Source organism: Pyxicephalus adspersus, chromosome 1, assembly GCF_032062135.1.
Source record: "Pyxicephalus adspersus chromosome 1, UCB_Pads_2.0, whole genome shotgun sequence".
NCBI classification, from domain to species: domain Eukaryota; kingdom Metazoa; phylum Chordata; class Amphibia; order Anura; family Pyxicephalidae; genus Pyxicephalus; species Pyxicephalus adspersus.
The window spans coordinates 2,457,983-2,465,683 of NC_092858.1; the positions used below are offsets into that span (position 1 = coordinate 2,457,983).

A 7,701-nucleotide genomic window follows, 5' to 3' on the forward strand; every position below is an offset into this window, starting at 1 on the left:
GGCCTTATTTCCCCCTGTGCCATCCCAAATAGTGGAGATTGTCATCCTAGTACATAAATGTTGTCTCCGACAAGATCAGCAGCTGAAAATATATATATATTTATTTTTCATTGTAGGCTAGAATTCTTAGGCATAACTCATTGATATTTAATACATTTAATAATAAACTTTAAATAACAAAACACAAACATCTGTTAAAAAAAATAAGCATATAATGTAAGTGTACAGTGCATATATATATATATATATATATATATATATATATATATATATATAATATTTATATTATATAAATATTTCATTGTATCAGACTCAATATAGCTATTTTGTATTGAATCCAATACAAAATGATTTGAATTCTCCTGCCTGCACCGACGCCTGTACCCACGTCACCAGGAAACCCCGTAGATCTCATCTCTGCACTTTGTGGCTCGAGGTGGGAGGAGCAGGATGTGTCCCCAGGACCTGCGAGGACCAGCAAGACCCAGGGGGACAGCGACAGAACAAGGCAAGTGGGTTTTTTTTTAGTTAAAAGCTACCCCGAGTGTGACTCTGGAATACCGCTTTTTGCAGGTAAAATCCACCCCAAGACACACTCGAGAATACTGCTAGCGGGTTTAAAGACAGCAGCAGATGTCTTATTTCCACCCTGAAAGATCCATTACTTTGGATCTATAGAGCTATTCTAGGACAGATCATGGATTTGGCTCCCTCTTGTGGTGTTTTAGTAATAAAACAGTGTGTTTATAATCTGTATCCCTCCAAGCTATTCATGTACACAGAATGTCTTTTTCTTTTCAATTCCTTGCTCGTGATACAAGTATTCTTAGAAAAGTGTGTCATGTACAGGTAAAAGGTGTCTTCTCGGTGTAGGGGTGTGTGGCCTGAAGATGGCGCCGGACGGTTGTGCTCAATCAGAGCTCTGTGCAACTTCTCCGTCTTCCACTGCATCCCCCCGTTACTCACCACACAGACTGGCAGACTATTGTCTGGAGACAGGGTAAGTGCCGTCCTGCTAAGACTCCCACGGCTCGATCGATTCGGTCCTTCCTCTCGGCTGACTTAGACTCTCTGGCAGGAGGCCGCAACATGTGCTCTCCTCCTGCAGCATCCCAGAGCGCGTGTAGCAGCCTGATGCAGGGCCTAGGGGACACGCAGCCTGACCCCCCTGGCTCACAGAGCTTGATGGAGCCAGATTTGTCCTCTCCCTTTTCACTCTGACATTAGATTGTCCCCCAGACATTACCCCCAGTGGTTTTATGGTATTTCGCAGTCTAGGAGATCAAAGGGGGTGGCTCCCCCGCAGGGGATTTTAGTTTGAGTTGGCTGACTCGGCCTCTGACCCAGATGGAAGGTTTCTGTTTCTCAAAGGGAAGTTGTTTGATCAAACTTTGTGCAAATTGAGGAAGTTTCAGGGGGGGTTGTTAGTTGTGGTAGGTGATTTTAATGTGGTGTTGGAGCCTCTGCTGGATACTTCTTCCGGTAAATTGTGTCTCCCATTTAGACAGGTTCACGATTTAAAGAAAATATTACACAGCATGCAACTGAAAGATGTGTGGCGGGTTTTACATCCGGGTGATAAGGATTTTACATTCTATTTCCCAGTGCATGACTCTGGCCTGTGCACCTCTGAGTGGGGTCAGGAAAAGGACCCTGCTGGGGGACACATCAGCCAGAGTTGCAAACCACGTCCCCTGTGCAAATCTCTGGCTCTTTTTTTTTCACTACACAACTCGCCCACTCTCCCATGGCAGGCTCAGATTTGCGATGGCAGAGTGGGCGTGGTTATGTCATCACTCTTGGAGACGTTCCTCCCCTTTGATTGACAACTGTCTCCCCAAGCATGCGCGGTCAGGAGGCGTTTATTTAAGTGGTCTGCGGGACCAAAAAGGTTGGTGACCGCTGCTTTAAGGGCTCATATCTCGGTGTTGCCCAAACCGGGCAAGGACCCTACTGTCTTCTTTAGTTTCCGTCCCATCTCCTTACTCAATGTGGGCATAAAGCTATATGCGAAGGTGCTGTCCATGAGGCTACACGCCTTTATACCCTCGTGGTCCACCCTGACCAAATGGGATTTATTCCAGGCAAGGAGGCTAGACATAATTCTAAATGGGTCCTCTCCTTGTTCCATCATGTTTGCAAGTACAGCTAGCCCACTCTATCCTTTCTACTGATGCTGAGAAAGCTTTTGGACTGGCTGTACCTATCTATGTCCTTGGGGCACTTGAGTCTTGGACCCAAGATGCCCAAACAGATCATGACCCTTTTTTTATGTCCCACTGCATGGGTATGTGTGAATGGCACGCTGTCTGCTCCTTTTCGACTTCATAATGGTACCAGACAGGTGTCCACTGTCATCCCTGTTTTTTGCCTTGGAACCCTTTTTAAACACGGAGCATTTAAACGCTAATGTACATGGTGTTAAAATTGGACAAACTAAGCACAAATTAGCAGCGTGCGCCGATGACATAATGTTTTTCATACAACCTGGCATCTCCCTTCCCAGAGTTCACGGAATTTGGCCATCTTACTAATCTTAAGATTAACCTATCTTAACCTGAAATTTTGAATGTGAGTGTCCCAGGACCGGTGGCGCAGACATTAAAAGGTAGCTTTCCTTTGCATGGCGCCAAAAGGCACTTACGTACTTAGGTACTGAAATTATGGCCTACCTGACTGGTTTTGTATTTGGCGAACCATGTTCCTCTGCTAAATGCCATTAGAAGAGATATTCAAAGATAAAACCAATTGCGTCTCTCCTGGATAGGCAGAGTTAATGTGCTGAAAATGAATATTCTTCCTAGGTGTAAAAAAGCACAGGAAGAATGCAAGTGAATATATCCCAAATCAGGGTTGGGCCAAAGAACCCACCTTTTACTTTCCTTGGCCAGCTCCAGGGCCACTCCGTCACGCTAGGGTACTGTTTATTTTTCAAATGTTCCCCCTAAACCCCCCCCTCTTTTTCAAGTGCCTCAACGGTATGGTTGCTTCATTTATTTGGTATCCCTTAAAGGCCAGGATCTCCCTTTTCCACCTCAAAACTGACAGAGGCCTGGGACTGCCAGATTTTAAACAATACTATAGGGCTGCTATTTTAAAAGGGTCTTTAACTGGAAATATGATGGTCTCCCCAAGGGATGGGTTAACTTAGAATCTGATCTCTGTGCAGCCAATCCGAGTACTAATATTTGGCTGCCGAAACAATTTAGAGCTTTGGGCCCAGTTACTCTACCCTCATTCTAACTACACTTAGGTGTTGGGATACGTTACACAGACATCAGGGGGGGGCTGTATAATTCTCCCCTGCTCCCCATTACAGGTCATTTTTATTTTGTCCCAGGGCTTCGGCCAAACTCTGTTTTGGTTCAGCAGTCTATTTCTACACTGCTGCTATACCAAGTGAGGATGGGGGACTCTGTCCGCACCTTGGCACAACTTGTGCCCTTAGAAGTACGCAGGCCGATACATACCTGGCGGCACTTACTACTGTGTCACTGTGTCACTTTGCGATCTCTGCACCGGCCTATACGCTCTGGGTCAGATCTTACCCGGCTGGAGGATATGTTAAGTGGCAATGATAGACCTCCTCATACTGTATCTTTGCTTTACAAGTTTTTATAAATACTCTCATTGGCCCAGAGTATCCTGATTACCTAGCTAGGTGGGAAACTAAATTAAACAGTACACAATAACAGTTCCCAATAAATTTATATATATATTTTGTGCCTGGCGCACAAGACATCTGTGTGTGCCAAGATACAACTTTAAAGTCCTCTGTAGATAGTACTACTTACACTGCCACCTGGATTCTTTTTAAAGACAATTCTCATTACCTTGGCATTCTTAGTCAAGATTAGAGCAGGGGGTGCCTTACCAGGGTTATTTCTAAAGTCGCTTTACACTGTTATTTTAGATGGGTATTATATTATATTCCGGAGACTATTGTTTGTTATTCCACCTCTGTTGCATTATCACTGTTTTAGGCTGACTGTACATTATTTGAAACATTTGACATTCACTCTCTTTGATGTTTCTATATTTTATGTTTTTATTTTATTTTATGATTTGCACTTCTACTTCTGTGTACCACCCTGCTCATAACAACCCCCCCCCCCCCCCTCCCCAACCACCTTGCAAACAATTTTTTTTACTCTTGTTTTTTATATGATTGTTGCTATTGGCATATGGCAACCTGTCTCAGGACTATTAAGATAAATTTCAGGACTATCCTCACATGGCCTGTGAAGGTCTACGCTTTATTTATCGCCCTTATAACACTTTTACACGGTCCTTTAGTGTTTATGTGTTTTGAATTGTTTTGCACTACCATCCACTTGTCACAGTTTTGGATATTTGATTCCTGTATTGTTGTGAATACCATTGTTCTTATTTCTGTTTCTTTTTCTTTTTAATAACTAAAAAAAAATACACCTTCACCAATAATTATTGTTTGGGGGTTAATGGGTAGTTGAAGAAAGACAATCCACAAATATATTTTAACTGAAGGCATTTTGCATAGAGGAATAGTCACAAAATGTCAATATTAGACAATGGGGTTGATCTTTTAACCAAATTGCAAAATCCTCTCGGTAACTGCTCATTTATGAAAGCTTTCCTTTACAAGACTCGGGCCAAAGTACACCTGACTTCTATCTCGAGTGAGCCACCAAACTATATATGTGCCTGCCAATCTTACATGCATCTGCATCATAAATTAGCCCCAATGTGTCAAAGATCAGCAGCTGTTGATTATTTGCTACGTGTAGCCCTACCACAATATAGTTTTTTTTTTAGTATGTCCTATAAACACTGCGCAATCTCCAGACACCCCTTATTCCCCAACCTGGCATACATGGGCATAAGCTAAGGGCGGAAGTTATCCCACTATCTACTGGCTTTTAAGGAGCCACATGCGCAGCATCATTTTTGCTGCATCCATTTTCTCCTACAGCATTCACCATCTGGCGTTTAGAATCTTCAACTTCAATTTAAGGTATGCACCAGTTTTTTTCACTCCGAAACATGGTGGTAAACAACGTCTGTTTTTTTCACTCCAAAACAGTCTTCTTTAAACCCAATGGCAGCTGTAGAAAATTACCAGCTTTTCTAATAGTCTCTCAGTATTTATTAACCCTTTCCACAGAGCCATGTAAATATAGTGATAATGAACAGGATATATATTACAACACATAAAATGCAATTACACAGTATTAAACAGTGCACCCTTTTAGGTGAAATAAAGGAAGAAGTTTTAACTTTGCATAGGGGAAATAGGCTAATATCCACAAATGTCTAAATGTCAATGTACTCCCTGCTCCAGGGTACTACATAAGTAAAGCACTTTATTTATGCATATGAATATGATGCACTATTACCATAGAAATGTGTACTATTATTGATACATACCCATGATGTCACTACATAAATACTCTGCATACGTTCTTCCAGAACGACATTATGAGTAGATATAGAATGACATAGCTAATTGACATTTTTATGTACAATTTTGTCCTGTGAATACCTTTCCATTGAGTTTGTTACATTGGAATTGACTATGTGCCATATATTTCATGTGTATGATAGAGCGATATATACGGTTGGTGTTTTTGCAAGCAACAGAATTTATCTTAGTCTTTTATTGATATCGCTTACTGTTATTATGAAGGTTCTTGTAGACATAGTTACATATATACATAGTAGGTTAGTTTGAAAAAAAGACATAAGTCCATCAAGTTCAACCACTGGGGAAATAAACATATCCCAGATATAAAACCCTATAAGACATAGTTGGTCGAGAGGAAGGCAAAAAAAAACCCCGGGTACAATTTGCTCCAACAGGGGAAAAAAATTTCTTCCTGATTCTATGAGGCAATTGGATGTTCCCTGGATCAGCAGTCTCTGTTATTTTTACTTTAAAGCCTTAATCCCCAGTTATATTCTGTGCTTCTAGAAATCATCCAGCTTTTTCTTAAAGCAATCTATAGTATTTGCTGAAACTACTTCCTGAGGATTAATCTTATTAATTGTATAAATTGATAGACATCTTTACCACTGTTGCAGCATTTTTGGAACATCTTTTATATTGGCCAGTATTATATGTTAAAATATTTGTCTTTTTTATTATAACATTATAACCATTAGTACTTTTCTATTCAACTATTACATGTCTACTCACTTATTCCAAACCACAACACTGAATTTATACTCTTCTATATTTTTGGCAACTACTTTCATAATGATTATGTATACTTACACAATTATTGTTTTCATATCCAGTTACTCTTTGTGGCTCAAAGGTCCCCTAAAGAAGCCTTTGTAGGAGAAATGCGTTGGAGCACTACACAATATTCTCAATTATTAAGTTCATCTGCATAGAGATTTACTATATCTAGAGCGCCAGTACCAAAACACTCCCCTTTCAGCATAGCTGAAGGGACGGGATCATGTTTGTTGTGCTTAATTTTGATTTTATTCCTTTTTTGAATTGTATGTACGTTATATGACTTATAATATAACTTCCCTATACATATAACACACTTAGTTTGCCTTCAAACCCCAGCTTTCTCCTTTGTCTTTGTTTTCTATACATTTGCAGCAACATTTCATAGTATGGGATCAGTTGCTTCCAATTTCTCGTGATAGTTTGCTTGGCTGCCAGCAGGACGTGCGTCCCCAATGCAAACTGAGCATTAGTAAGGTTGGGAGGCTTAAATTGACAAGGCCACCAAAGGATCCCTGAACACAGGCTTTGGAAACAAAGTTCCTAATAATTGGAATACCCTCCCCAAGAACCTTATAACCGAGGGATAGGTCCACCACAGATGTCACTCAGTACCCTCGTCCTGGCAGCCTCTAAAACATAGTCCTTTTTGACAAAAGTTTCAGCCTGGAGGGGACCATATACCACTGTATCATACCCTTTAAGGCAGATTCCAGTGTGGGTATATTAGTGGAACATTTGGCTATTCTTGATCAGTTAGCGAACTAATCCTCGTTCATTTTGGGATTTCTCAGATCCCTGCTTCAGAGATAAGTATGGGAGTTACTGATGTATAGGAGTGTAGTGATAGAGAATATAATATGGTAATGATTTTCGGGGCTAAAGGAGTTCTACAACATATATGTTCAAAATAGTCAATATGACCGTAAGTTTAGCACTCTGAATCAATGAGTTGATCCAGTGTATGATTTGCATATATCTGAATAATTCCCTGCCCAGGGCTAGTGCGCTGTATGAATATCTTCCCAACTATAACGCCAGATCTGCCAAGAAGTGAATGAACCGTATTTTAACCATGTGCCGATAGGATGTAATGATCGGGACCCCCATACCTCCTGTTCTCTATTAGTGTTCCGTGTATCATCATGTTTTGTGTACACCCAATCATTATAATGTTTTACTGTCCACATTTGAAGATATAAACTTTCCAGTTTAAATGCTGATAAAACAAAACTTAACATAAAATAAAAATTACACTTTCCTTTATTTCTGTAGAAGCCTTAATCCCGCTGGAGATGTCCTCGATTGGGTCCAGGACCATCCTGTATTCCTCCTTCGCCCCGGGGCAAAGAAAACGCCAGTCAGTTTTCCTTCTCCTGGCTACATCAACTGATGTCACACGTCACTATCATATTTCCCTGAATAAAGTCTAAAAGATTGTGTCTGATTTAAAGCATGGCTGAGTTGTACATGAACAAAAT

The 7,701-nt window shown here is 40.8% G+C and overlaps 1 long non-coding RNA gene across 1 annotated transcript; it reads left to right on the top strand.

Moving 5' to 3' along the window:
• Window positions 1-751: 751 nt before the first annotated feature.
• Window positions 752-7,662, top strand: LOC140323464 (uncharacterized). Its single transcript, XR_011919378.1, has 2 exons — window positions 752-1,000; window positions 7,496-7,662. It is a non-coding gene; the product is annotated as an uncharacterized lncRNA (long non-coding RNA).
• Window positions 7,663-7,701: the final 39 nt, after the last annotated feature.